This window comes from Panthera pardus, unplaced genomic scaffold (assembly GCF_024362965.1).
Source record: "Panthera pardus isolate Hobbes unplaced genomic scaffold, ASM2436296v1 HiC_scaffold_37, whole genome shotgun sequence".
Classification (NCBI taxonomy): Eukaryota; Metazoa; Chordata; class Mammalia; order Carnivora; family Felidae; genus Panthera; species Panthera pardus.
This window is the reverse complement of record NW_026526954.1, coordinates 978-15,000: the sequence shown is the minus strand read 5'-3', so window position 1 is coordinate 15,000 and position 14,023 is coordinate 978. Positions and strand designations below refer to the sequence as shown.

At 50.4% G+C, this 14,023-nt stretch overlaps 1 pseudogene; it reads right to left on the bottom strand.

The window, feature by feature from the left end:
• Window positions 1–6,770: 6,770 nt before the first annotated feature.
• On the bottom strand, window positions 6,771–8,211 carry LOC128774654 (TAR DNA-binding protein 43-like; annotated as a pseudogene).
• Between the last annotated feature and the right edge of the window lie 5,812 nt (window positions 8,212–14,023).

Genomic DNA, 14,023 nt, shown 5'->3' with positions numbered 1-14,023 from the left:
TGAGGTCGGCCACCCGAGTCCCCGGGTTCGATGACGAGCGTTGACCCGCTGCCCCCCCCCCCCCCCCCCCCCCCCCCGTGCGACCGCCCTGGCCCACGCCTGTCCTTTCTTCCCGTGATTTTTTTTTTTTTTTTTTTTCCTCCCACCTCCACTCCTGTCGCCGCTTCCCCTGATCGGATCGGCCCCGCCTTCGTTTGCATTACTATCCTTGACACCCGTTTCTTTCGTTGTAGCACTGGTGGGGGCTGCGTGACGGCGAGACGACGACCATCCACAAACGGTGTCTGGTGGCAGGAAGGAGGGTCTCGGTTAGGCGTCCATTCGATCCACAAAGCCCTCTTGGTGCGCCCTCCGTTCCATGTCCCCCTCCCCCCACCCCAGCCGGGAAACGCTACTGACCCAGGTGGCTGGGGACGAGGCTGTGCGCCGGCGAGGCAGGTGCTGCGTCCCGGCCGCTCTGCTGCGATCCGCCCGTAGTCGTCACACACGGACTCCCTCACTCCACCACCGTGGTGCCCGGACGCCCCCTGCCTGTTGGTCGCTTTTATACTACCCAAAGAGGTCGACGGGGTGGGCGGTGGGGCTTGAGGAAGCTGTCTGGGAGTACATGGATGGAAATAGGAACAGTTGTAGTTAGAAGGAATGGGAAGGGGTGGGGTGTGTGCGCGGGGGCGGGGGGGGGGGGTGTGTGGGTGGGTGTTTTCACGCGCGCAAGGGAGGGGCGGAGGGGCAGAGAATAGGATCTCAAGGTCATTTTGGAAATACCAACCTGTGTTATTCTCCAAGCACCTTCAACAGAAGTATTTGGTGTAAAAGACGACCACAGAGGGACAACTCAAAACACCACCCCTGCGGCTCAGGGGCCCCCAGACAGACAGGGAGGGTCAGGACCGGTAGGACAGCAGAAGTGCTCCCCCACCCCGACTTAGATTTGAGGCTCTGCCAGACTCAGGCGGTGCTAGTCGCCCACTCTCTTGCCGTCGAGAAGGAATTCCTGTTCTCCTGTGGGGTCATGTAGTTCGGGGAACTTCCCAAGCCGCTCAGCTCACAAGAACACCTACGCCCAGTGTCATGGACTCCCTCCCTCACACTCGCCATCCCCCTCTGAAGCCCAGAAGGGAAAGAACAAGAAAACATCGACTGCCTGCCTGCCCGCCCGCCCGCATTTACTATTCTAGGTGTTGCCTCACCTATTAACACTGGAAACACAACTCGCATGCCAAAATTCCCATCCTTGTAAAAGCGAACAGTTCAGGGGCACCTGGGTGCCTCACTCGGTAAGGTGTCCCAGTCTCGCCTCAGGTCATGATCTCGGGGTTCTTGAATTTCAGCCCCCACATCTGGCTCTGTGCTGACACCTTGGAGCCTGCTTGGTGATCCATTCTCTCCCTCCCTACCCCCTCTCTCTCCCACTCACTCAACTGGAATGAATGCATACGTAATAAGTAAACAAATGTATAGGTGTGTGTACACTTCAGCGGGCTATCTTAGGCTACTACTCACAAAGCTATGGGACCATCACTGTTCATTCCAAACTATTTCCATCACCTCAAAGAGAAAGAAACCCCACGCCCCCCTCTTCCTCACCCCCCCCCCCAAGTACCTTAGACACTGACTCTTGGTAGCCCTGCAATGTTTCCAAACATTGGTGCTCCCCAACCTCTCCCCCCCCCCCCCCCCCCGGTCAAAGAACTCCCCTAATTCAGGCACTTCCGGGTTGTTCCAACACCTGGAACGGGGGGGGGGGGGGGGGGAGAGGAGGGGAGACTGGTGTGTTGGGAGAGTGCGGGGGGGGGGGGGGGCGGCACGGGACACAGAAGCACTCTGCCCCCCCCCCTTCCCTTTGCCTCTCTTCCATCTGGGGTTTCCTGAGGTGTATCCTTTGACGCCATCACTCATCTATGAGAAATGAGAAAAAGAGGACCGAACGTGGCTAGATCGTTTTCGATAGCCCGATACGCATACCCACACGCACGCCGAAAGAAACGAAAATTACAATCCGCTGGAAGGTCAAACAACGGCAGAGTGGTGCAATGAATGACGCTACACTCACACGATACAAGAGAATGCAGCTGTTACAGATTATGTTGGCAGAGAGGTTTTGGTAGCACGGGAATCCGCTTGTGGTGTTCCGATACTTCATGACAAGCGGTGGGAAACCTTCTACGTAGGGTGAGCTCTCTTGTATCCGAAGACACCAAATCATCATTTCAAAGGCTACGGGTGGTGAAATCGCTCTGGCTTGCAACTTCTTACCCCCTATGTTGTTCTCCATGATTGCATTTCAGCTTCCTCCCTTATCCAAGCCAACGACCCTGCCTGGTTTTTATGTACGTATTTCTGTTTTTAAAGAGATAAGTACGACATTGGATCCTAAACGGAGGCAGAGCTTTGGCTACTGGTCTCAGAAACGATGATTGTCTTTATTTGTATGGATCCGCCTAACTTTTGCCTCTCACGCCTTTCCTCTCGCTGCAGAACATCTTAAGATGAAGGGAGCCCGCTCAGGTGGGACCACCGCTTGTGGAAAAAGTCATCGGGGCAAAATAGTGAAAGCAGCGTCGATAAAGAATAGGTTGCGGGTTAGACACATATTCTCGTTTGATCCCCACCCCCCATCGATCAATCACTTACTCCCCTTTGATACCATGTTTTGTTTATTCCTGTATTTGTGGATGGGTTTTCAAAGATTTTACTGTAAGCGCGCGCTACGCCCAGCGTGGGACTCGAACTCGCAACCCACGAGATACAGTGGCACGATCCACCACCTGAGCCCACAAGGTACCCTGATGCCACGTTTTCTTTCTTTGCCTCCCTGCCGGCCTGCCTCTCTGCCTGCCTCCCGGCCGGCCCGCCTGCCTCCCTCCCTCCCTCCCTCCCTGCCGGCCTGCCTCCCTCCCTGCTTGCCGGCCTGCCTGCCTGCCTGCTTGCCGGCCGGCCGGCCTGCCTGCCTGCCTGCCTGCCTGCCTGCCTGCCTGCCTGCCGGCCTCCCTCCCTGCTTGCCGGCCTGCCTGCCGGCCTGCCTGCCTGCCTGCCAGCCTGCCTCCCTCCCTGCTTGCCGGCCGGCCGGCCGGCCGGCCTGCCTGCCTGCCTGCCGGCCTGCCTCCCTCCCTCCCTCCCTGCCTGCCTGCCTGCCTGCCTGCCTGCCTGCCTGCCTGCCTCCCTCCCTCCCTCCCTGCTTGCCGGCCTCCCTGCCGGCCTGCCTGCCTGCCGGCCTGCCTCCCTCCCTGCTTGCCGGCCTGCCTGCCTGCCTGCCTGCCGGCCTGCCTGCCTGCCTGCCTGCCTGCCGGCCTGCCTGCCTGCCTGCCTGCCTGCCTGCCTGCCTGCCGGCCTGCCTCCCTCCCTCCCTGCCTGCCTGCCTGCCTGCCTGCCTGCCTGCCTGCCTGCCTCCCTCCCTCCCTGCCTGCCGGCCTGCCTCCCTCCCTCCCTGCCTGCCTGCCTGCCTGCCTGCCTGCCTGCCTCCCTCCCTCCCTGCCTGCCGGCCTGCCTCCCTCCCTCCCTGCTTGCCGGCCGGCCTGCCTGCCTGCCTGCCTGCCTGCCAGTCTGCTTGCCTCCCTGTCTCCCTGCCGTCCTGCCTCACCTCCCTCCCTGCCTCTACGTCCAACTGAAACATGAAGTCTGTGAGGTGGGAGCTGTAGCCATCCGGTTCTTCCTATATCCTGATCACAGACCATAGAACGATCTTTGCCATAGATTCGTGTTTTCAATAAATCATCTGTTCGATGGCTATCGATAAAGGAAATTGTCAACTTTTAACGGCTGTGGACCCTGCTCCTGGGCTCCCAGGGAAGCTAGGCTTTAACATTTACCAAGCTCCAAATGACCCTGCCAAACCCCAAAGCGTGTGCTCTGTTTCTGTCCTGAGCACACGTTGCATGTCCGCTTCATTTAAATAAACAACAACAACAAAAATGGATCAAAGGGGTGACTTGGCTGGCTGGCTCGCTCAGCTAGGTCAGGGGAGCGGGTGACTCTTCATTGCCGGGCTGTGAGTTTGGGCCTTATGTTGGGTGAGAAGAGGACATAAAAACAAAACCAATCCATCAGTCAGTCAGTCAGTCAGTTGCGAATTAAAAAGGAGCCTTCCAAACATACAGATGAGAAAATGGAAGAAAACCTCCCTGGATCCCCAAAGATTAAAGTCATACAGCTTTGCACATACTGAAAACAGAAAGTAAACCCTGTAAAAATTTTCTGCCGTGTCTTTCGTCATTATACCTCGTAACAACAACAACAACAACGACAACAACAACAACTCCTCCTCCTCCTCCTCCTCCTCCTCCTCCTCCTCCTCCTCCTCCTCTTCCTCCTTCATCCATTCTATTTAAGAATTCCCAACACTGACAACTCTTATAAAGACCATCCAAGCACGGGACACAGAACTGCATTAGACCACATTCTTATGGCTACCTGGCAGACATTAGAACTTCCGGCCTTCGTGGTGACACCCCGAGCTCACTGGTGAGCTCTGCTTCCGAGTGCTCCCGTGAAGCACACCACAAGCTCAGTCCGTGTTCACGGGACCACACTTAACAGATCGGGAACAGAACAGAACACACACCATACGGTGTTCACAGCAGCTGACGGAAGGGCAGGGGAAATACAAGTACCTCACACATCCAACTAACGGGGTTCTCTGAGAACAAAACTCTCTTTACGTCTTCCAACGTCTTCCAACGGGTGTGGCTGTCCTTTGGATGCAGAAAACATTCGCATGTCATTTGCTATCGTTGCTCTCGGCACGCTCTTGCACCGAGGTCAAGGGACTGAGAGATGCATCTCACCAGGTTAAAAAAATCTATCCATCGTGTGCCACCGCCACGGAGTCTCTGCACGCACTCTCTCCTTTTCTCACTCACACTAGCCTTTCGTACTTCGGCACCACTGTCGGTCGAACACGAGGATCAGAAAACACAAGGTTTCAGAACTTCTAACAGCCTTCTGGTTACATAGCACACCCTTGCATTCATAGCATTGATACGACTCCGCGAAATAAAGAGTAGCGGATACAAACGAGACACCCACCGTCAAAGTCACAGCCTGTATGGTGTGAAGACGAATTCAAGAGTGAGAAAGCACGTAGACGGAAATATTCCTTCCTATGGCAGAATATTTACAGCACTGCTTTCAATGAAGTGCTTCTCCCGTAAACATTTGAAATGAGATGAACGGCACAGATTCAATGAAGGCTTCATACTGTACTTGTGCATAGGAAGGGAGACAAGTGTCACAAACTAAAAACGAAAGCAAAAAGACCAAACACTGTGACACCATGATCTCCAAAAAGGAGGTTTTCCCGGGGGTGGGGAAATAATGTGGTGGGGTTCCAATTAAAACAAGGAAAAAAGAATGTACTTCTAATGAATGGTTTCCATAGTGAACACGCACAAAGAATTCACTTGACGAGTCCAGGGATACAATATTACAGGAGAAATCCTTTGATATCCATTGTAGCCTGTGTGTGTGTGTGTGTGTGTGTGTGTGTGTGTGTGTGTGTGTGAGAGAGAGAGAGAGAGAGAGAGAGAGAGAGAGAGAGAACGAGAACCAATCAGGCAAACAGCAGTTCGCTTTCAAACACCTGATATTTCAACACTTCATGTAACAAAACTTCTAAAATTCATTTAGCTTTGCCTCTCTTTCTGAAGAAAAATGTCAAAAATAGTGGTGAATATACCCCACGCTGAACGTACTGATTCTGAAAACTCTCAGTATGGATGGGTTTTATAATACACTTAACCATGGGTGGGGTGCCTGGGTGGCTCCGTCAGTTAAGTGTGTGACTGCGGCTCAGGTCATGATCTTACGGTTTGTGGGTTCGAGCCCTGCACCGGGCTCTGTGCGGACAGCCTGGAGCCTGCTTCGGATTCTGTCTCCCTCTCTCTCTGCTCCTTCTCCTTCCCGCTCTGTCTCTCTCGGTCTCTCAAAAATAAATAAATGTTTTAAAAAAAAGAAAGAAAGAAAGAAAGAAAGAAAGAAAGAAAGAAAGAAAATGAAAGAGAGAGAGAGAGAGAGAGAGAAGAGAGAAGAGAAGAAAAAAAGAAATACACTTACCATGTGTTTAGAAAAATTTGAATTCCTACCAGTCTATACCTACCCCGCTGTATAAATTCCCCAGCTGGAAGATTTAGAATCCGTGCTTGAGCCAAAGCCTGCAGGAAAACCGCTGCCTGACTCTGCATTTGATGGGGGTCCCCAACCGATGGCCGCACCTGATTTAGAACCACTATCGGAGTTCTTTCCAGAACCAGGGACCTGAGGAGGTTCCTCAACACATGACACATAGAAGTACCCTACGACCCAGCACTTTCATGACTAGGTACTTAGCCAAAGGATACAGGTCTGCTGTTTCCAAGGGGCACACGCACCCCAGTGTGCATAGCAGCACTATCGGCGGTAGGCAAAGTATGGAAAGGGGCCAAATGTCCATCGATGGATGAATGGATACAGAAGAGGTGGTATCCATCTACAACGGAGCAGTGCTCGGCCACCAGAGGGAATGAAGTCTTGCCATTTGCAAGTACCTGGATGGAACTGGAGGGTGTCATGCAAAGTGACATTCGTCCCTCAGAGAAACACATGTATCACAGGACCTCACCCGTGTGAGGACCTTCACTTCCCAAACAGAGGAACTCTGGGAAGGGAACCCGGGAAGGGAAGGGAAGAAGGGAAGAAGGGAAGAAGGGAAGGGAAGGAAAAATAACATACAAACAGGGAGGGGGACAAAAACGTAAGAGGCTCTTCCCTAAGGGGAACAAACAGAGGGCTCCTGGAGGGGGTTGTGCCAGGGCGGGGGCTGAAAGGGCGAGGGGTATGAAGGACTCTCCTCCTCAAACCACTGTTGCCCTATAGGCTAAGTACCTTGGGGGTACATTGAGAAAAATAAATTCAATGATAATATCAGAGAGGGCGAGGGTGAGGGCGAGGGCTACCTGATCATCTGCAAATGTAACAAAGGGAAAGTCCGGGAACCGTTTGGGAATGAAGCTGTCTACCGCTTCTCAGTCCTGGCAAAAGAACTGCTGCAGCTTATAGGCAGTCACGTCCCTCTGTAAGGCACCCGACAAACGCCTTCCTGCTTCTCAAAAGCTCATCTGGGCTTGGATGAGATTCAGGAAGTTTGCAGTCACACCATCGTTCCTTGATCGCGTGACTTTCACCTGGGTTTCCTATTACGTAAAAGGAACACAGCCAAAACCCTTTGAAGGACTAGTGTGAATATCTTTCCTGTCCTGAACCAGAAGAACCTCTCCAAAGCTCCCAAAATATTCTTTCAGATCCTGTTCGGTTGTTTTCCACGGGAGACCCAACACTCTTAAATCTGACGTACCCTGGATGGCTCTCTTCACTTTCACTGCTGAAGAAGCAGGCACCTGTCTCGTCCCTTTTTCTGTGGCTATCTTTGGGATAAGTTGACGACTATCCGCTACCGGATTTCCCCAGCCAGCATCAGGGATGCGCAGAATGTCTTTGACCAGCCGGACACCTCTCATACGCTGAGACGCTGGATTCCGGTAGTGCAGTCCACGTGCTGCCGACAAACTGGGCTGTCACTGTGGACAGCAGCACTGTCCCGTCGTCTTCCGATGGCATTTCGATGGGCTCGTCATTCTCATCTTTGGTCACCCGAGTACATTCAGACACCTGCTCTTATTTCTCCGCTAGGCCGCTGCTAGGAAGCCTGACAGGGAACCCGAAGCGGCGAGGGATCCAGGAGCAGCCCAGCTACCGCTTCGCTCCCACGAAATGGCCGCCTTGTAACTCTTTACGGAAGAGGAAAAAACACCACCGTGACCGCCACCATTTAATAACCTTGCTCTAAGTGTGGAGAAAGCAACCACCCATCCCCAAAAGGAAACTTCGGCAGGCTACACGTATAGGACATATGGAGCCTATACTTGCAAGTGCTTACTTACATGGGAACATGGAAAGGTCACCTGAGTCCCTGATGGCCCAGATGGGGTTCTTTGGAGGTGTCTGAATGAGTTTCCTTGTGTGCTCCCTTAGGGAAAGCTGGCCGTGAGACGACGCAGCCAGAAACTAGGAAGCCCTTTGGTTCCATCAGCGAAGCCCCGGCTTTTGGGGAGGAAGGGACGCTCACGGAGATATCCCGGGCCACATTTGGTTTGTGGGTTGCTGCAGCTTTTGGCTTCTTTGCACCAAATTGGCTGTGTTCTCATTGGAAATGGAAAACACCTGCACGATGGGATCCATCCACGGTAATGCTCTCGTGCGATTGGATTTGTTTTTATAAAAGGGGGAGATTTGACCATTGGGTCTTTCGCGTCCTCTCCACAAATAGGAGTGAAACAGAGGCTGATGTTGGTTTGCATCTTGTTTGTGGATCTATGGCCACAGGTGTTATCCATGTGAGATGTTTTCTCTACCTCTGGATGCTATTGCTCACACCAATTTGTAACCGAGCTCCGTTACTGTGTTTCAAGGCAAGCTCTTGTGAACATTGGGCATTCTAACACTCAGGAGGATCAGAACAAACCCAAATGTGTTTCACATTCACGTGAACGGGGTATGGGTGTGGGGTGTGTGTGTGTGTGTGTGTGTGTGTGTGTGTGTGTGTGAAATTCTCTACATTCAGAGTTTTATGTTACTCCATAAGAAAGTTGCCTCATGGGAAGGGACACAATTGATGGCCCAGAGAGAGGAGAGATAAAAATTGAACACACCTGCCCTCCCCGATACACCCACACCCACACACCCTTTCCCAATAGTCAGAAGAATGAGGAAGAGGAGGAAGAGGAGGAAGGCAGACAGATGCCAGTGACCCTAAACCCGCCCCTCCTCCTCCCCGAGCACAAGCGTCAAGATGGGTGCCCACCCCACGGCCTGCTCCTCCTTCACCTCTTCCACAGGGGGCTGAAAAGCAACCAGAGACAAAGCCACTTTTGCAGGAGGCAAAGACAGGAGACAGAGATGGAAGAAGAAGTAGGAGGTGGACGCGCAGACGCGGAGTTGGAGGCGCAAAAGAAAAAGATGAAAGAAACACAAAAAGGTGAGTCCAAAACTTTAAATCTGCCTGGGGCCTGGCCGGCGGCTCCCTGGCCGCCTCCCCCTCCCCCTGTTTCTGCATCAGTTGGTGTGGCTCCAGTGATCTCCTAGGCCATCCCCAGTGGTGGGGCCTCCCGTGTGAGCCTGATGGTGGGGAAACAGATCGTTTGACTTTTTAGTGGACACGGGTGTGACGTCTTGGGTACTAAGGGCCATGGAAGGGTGATTGCTTACTTAAAATGGACATATTTTCGGAGCCGTCGATATCAAATACAATGCAGATAGTTAGGTTTTATTCTTTGTGGTGGTGGTTGTAAAATGGCTTGAATTTGGTGCTCTCTGCATGACAAGCCTTTGGGGTGGGCAGCTCCGGTCATGGCCTTGCTTCCGTCCCAATACTGACCCTGTAATTGTGGTCCTCAAAATATACATCTCTGTGACCTTTACAAACAACATAACACGTTTTCTCCCTCGTTTTACAACAGGTATCAAAAACAAAATCAAAAAAACTTTACAAACACTTACGCCCTTCCTTGTTCCACTCAGACACGCACTCTAGGGTTCAGGCCCGAGGCAGGGGCCTAATCAGCTTTCATGTGACTTCAATTTATGACTTCACCGGTACCCGTTGCAGTTTGTCAGCAAAAAGTACTTCAAACGATGGTCGATTTTGTCTCTCGCATACAGTGTTCGTGGGTGAATGTTGACAGGAGATAGGTTAAATACACAAAAATGTTTACTCGTAAACCTTTAAATTTTTTCCTTGTACCATTTATTTTTGAGAGAGAGAGAGAGAGAGAGAGAGAGAGAGAGAGAGAGAGAGAATGAGAGAATGAGAGAATGAGAATGAATGTCAGCGAGGGAGGGGCAGAGACAGAGGGAGACACAGAATCCGAAGCAGGCTCCAGGCTCTGAGAGGTCAGCACAGAGCCCCACGCGGAGCTCGAACTCACGAGCTGTGAGATTGTGACCTGAGCCGAAGTCGGACGCTTAACCGACTGAGCCGCCCAGGAGTCCCTATTTGTAAACTTTTAAAATGGCTTCCCAAATCTTTCATGACCTGTAACTTCAAAGCTTTGCTAAGTTAAGTGGTAAATTAGGTTCAGTTCTTCAGACATCTGAGTCTTTTCCACAGAAGATAAAATACTAAATTGTGAATTACTAAACCTACGGCGTTTTCTTTTCTTTGTTTGTTTTTTTGTTTTTTGTTTTGCTGTGTGTGTGTGTGTGTGTGTGTGTGTGTGTGTGTGTGTGTGTTTGGTCTTTGGCTTTATTCAGAAAAACAGTAAAGATACTTGGGTCTGTTAGTAAACATGTTTCATCGTTTGTTGTTTTTTTTTTTCCTTGAAGATTTGTTTTCCAGCCTATTTCTTTATTTTTAGGAGAGAGAGAGAGAGAGAGAGAGAGAGAGAGAGAGAAAGACACACACACACACACACACACACACACACACACACACACACACACACACACAGAATGAGTCGGTGGGAGGGGCAGAGGATCCGAAGCGGGCTCTGTGCTGACAGCACAGACAGCCCAATGCATGGCTCAAACTCACGAACCGAACCGTGGGATCATGACCTGAGCCGAAGTTGGATGCTTAACTGACAAAGCCACCCAGGCGCCCGTTTCATGACTTGCTAAAAATTGTACAGTAAAAGAAAAAAGAAACAAAACCAAACACCACAACGTGTTTCTGAAAATGATGAGATACATTCGTACATTTGACAGTGTAAAGAAATCTGGTGTGTGGGGGGCCTGGGTGGCTCAGTCGGTTAAGCGTCTGATTTCACCTACGGTCATGGTTCATGGATTTGAGCCCTGAGCTGGGTTCTGCACTGACAGTGCAGAGCTCCCCCTCTCCCCCTCTCCCCCTCTCCCCCTCTCCCCCTCTCCCCCTCTCCCCCTCTCCCCCTCTCCCCCTCTCCCTTTCCTCCCAGCTCTCAAAATAAAGGAATTAACTTAAGAGGAAAAAAAGAACTCCATAAAAAAAAATAAATAAAAAGAAGGCAGGCAGGCGGAAAAGAAGAGAGAAAAAACACAAAATACTATATGGTCAATCGCTATTCTTGCTGTGCTTATGTCAATACTGAAGCCATGTCTGTTAACACTGGACTTATTTTACAAACAAATAAGTTTTCATTGGGCTATCTTTGACAGGAATGGAGGGGTCTCGATAGAAAAAGATTGTATTTCAATAGCTCTTTTGTGGATGTTAACTTCTAGTTCTGGTTAATTAATTTTCTTTGACTGTTTGTTGTTTGCCTTTAAAACTGGGCTGGATCCTGAATCCTGGTTTCCTCGAATATCTGACTATGACTCTTCAAACTCAGGCTTCCAATCCTCTCCCATCCTCTTATCTTACCATCCTGAAGAACTCAAATGGCCCTTTTCCCTGAAGCCCTGCAAAGGAAAGCTGGACAACTGGAGATAAACTTCAGAGAAATTGCCACAGTTGTAGACAATCTGTGTGCCTGTTGCTCTATGGGCCATTCAGAACGAGACATTTGCTGCTGTTGTGTTTTTGTTGTTTTTAAAGTAGGCTTCACCACGCCCAGTGTGGAGCCCAACTGGGGCCTTGAGCTCACGACCCTGGGATTGAGACCTGAGTGGAGATCCAGACTTGAATACTGAACCTGAACCCACTGAGCCACTCAGAATCCCCCAAAATGAGACATTTGAACTACATGCCAGAAAAATCGGTCAGATTGCCCCCTGCCTGCTCCCACTCCAGCTGAGGATGCTTCGAGCCTGGCATCTAGACACCTTCTCACTGACCGCACTTGGGACTTAGACACTGGGTTTATAAGTTGTTCTACCCATTAACCCGTGGTGTTCTTTTCTTTCTGTAGAAGTACCTCTTATTAGTTATCTGATTGCTTGCTGAACGAGGAGGCAGAGTCAAAGCTAGTTCACAAACACTTGCTGCAACTGTATTAGCTCCTCTTTAGAAATAAGAACCCATATTTTATTTGTATTTTTATAAGTTTCTTAATATTTATTTTTGAGAGGGGGTGGGGGGAGGGAGACCCATAATCTGTAGCTGGCTCCAGGCTCTGAGCTGTCTGCACAGAGTCGGATGCGGGGCTCGAAATCACGAACGGCGAGATCCTGACCGGAGCCAGAGTCCAATGCTTAACCCACGGAGCCACCCAGGTGCCCCAGCAACAAAAGCCCACATAAACAGGGGCACCTGGATGGCTCAGTCGGTAGAGCGTGTAGCTCTCGATCTTGGGGTTGTAAGTTCGAGCCCAACGTTGGGTGTAAAGGTTACTTAATAAGATTTAAAAAAAAAACATACAAATAAAATCAGACAGCAATTCACTTGGGTACAGTAAGAGGCCCTTGACCACCACAACCTTCCCCCCCGTGCCCTCCCCCCACAAGGTGGTTATAACATTGGGTTTGACTATACTGTTACTATTCCTTAGAATACACTTGGGGAGAAATCTCAGGATATGATGCAGTACCAAACTATGCAGAAAAATACCCAAGATCTCAGATAGGAATTATCTCTGATTCCCCCCCCCCTCCCCACCCCCAATTAGCACAAGGGAGCAAAAGTTGTGACCTGCACCCTGTCAAATCCTTCCCTTCCAAAGCCCCTGCCACACCCTAATTCGGCTTGAAATAGTTTCAGAAGGTGGACCTCCATCCCTGTTCCATAGAAGTGGAATGAGGGATTGACAATGGAAACTTATAAAGGGGAAGAAAACTTAACACCTCTGACTCCATGTTGCTTCGATTCCCTTCACAACTTCTGTGTAGCCCTGCACCTAGGCCTGTGACAGGTGAGATTTACAGAAACTGTTCTCACCGGGGGAGATAAACGGATAGCCCTAGCCCGAGCCATCACCCATCATCGTCCCCGTTCCTTACCATTGGGAAATGATCCAAACTCCAGAGGCTGGGGGTGAGTGTGGGGGGCGGGGAGTGGGGAGTGGGCAATTGAAACTGTGCCACGGAGGGTTAAGGAGTCTGACGCTCGCTCTCTCTCGCAGAGAACCTAAATCTTGTTCTTCAGGGAACTATTTGCCCCTAATCAGCTATTGTGTCTTTTCAGGTCCCACAAACAAACTCTAGCTGTCTCTGAAGAAGCCTGGACTCAAGGTCCACCGATATGCTTGCAGCCTATAAGCCAGCACAGCCCTGAGAGAAAGAGCCTAAGTCCCCATCCAGGTTATACCAGCTCTTGGGGCATACCCACAGCCCCTTCTCCGTGTCCTAAGGTAACCTCCTGACATCAGGGACTAAATTTTGCCTCCTTCTCATGTTAAGTCTCCGCCCCTAAGCAAACCTGGGAATATGCATGACAGGTATGTTTCCTCAATGTGGGTGCTCCATCTTTCCTCATCAATAATCACAGATGTGCCTTCCCTTTTATCAACAGGTATGTAAAGGATTCTTGGGATTTCATTCTTTTGTCAATTCAAGTGTATTCCAATGTTGCACTGGCTCCTTCAAATTGTCCTTGTTGAAAGTGTGTTGCTGTCCCTGTCTCTCTGTTAAAAATGCTTTGCCAAATACAAAGGCAGGCCATCTGAGCCAAGCACATGAACTATGTCTGCTGGTCAATGGAACTTACAGAGAACATACGTCACTTTTGAGTTTCCCACCATTTATGTTACAATAAGTTCACCCCAACGAGGAACCCTAGGTGGTTCAAAGACATATATGTGTGTTTACACACACACACACACACACTCACTCTCATACCTAGCAAGGAGGGACACACCCAGGGCAGACAAGACAGTCACCTGGCACTGAGGGACATAAAAACATCAGGTTGATCGTCCGTGATTTCTGAGGAAAGAATATCGATCAAGACGGGGAAATGATAAAGGAAATTCTAAACTTTTTATGTTGGTGCTCTCCCAGGGAAGCTATACATTTAATATTTACCGAGGTCAAAGGGACTCCAGAAAACCTCAAAGCATGAGCTCTTTTTCTGTCCTGAGCACAGATTTAATGTCTGGTTTGTTAAAAAAAAAAAAAAATTTTTTTTTTTCTTAAACATAAC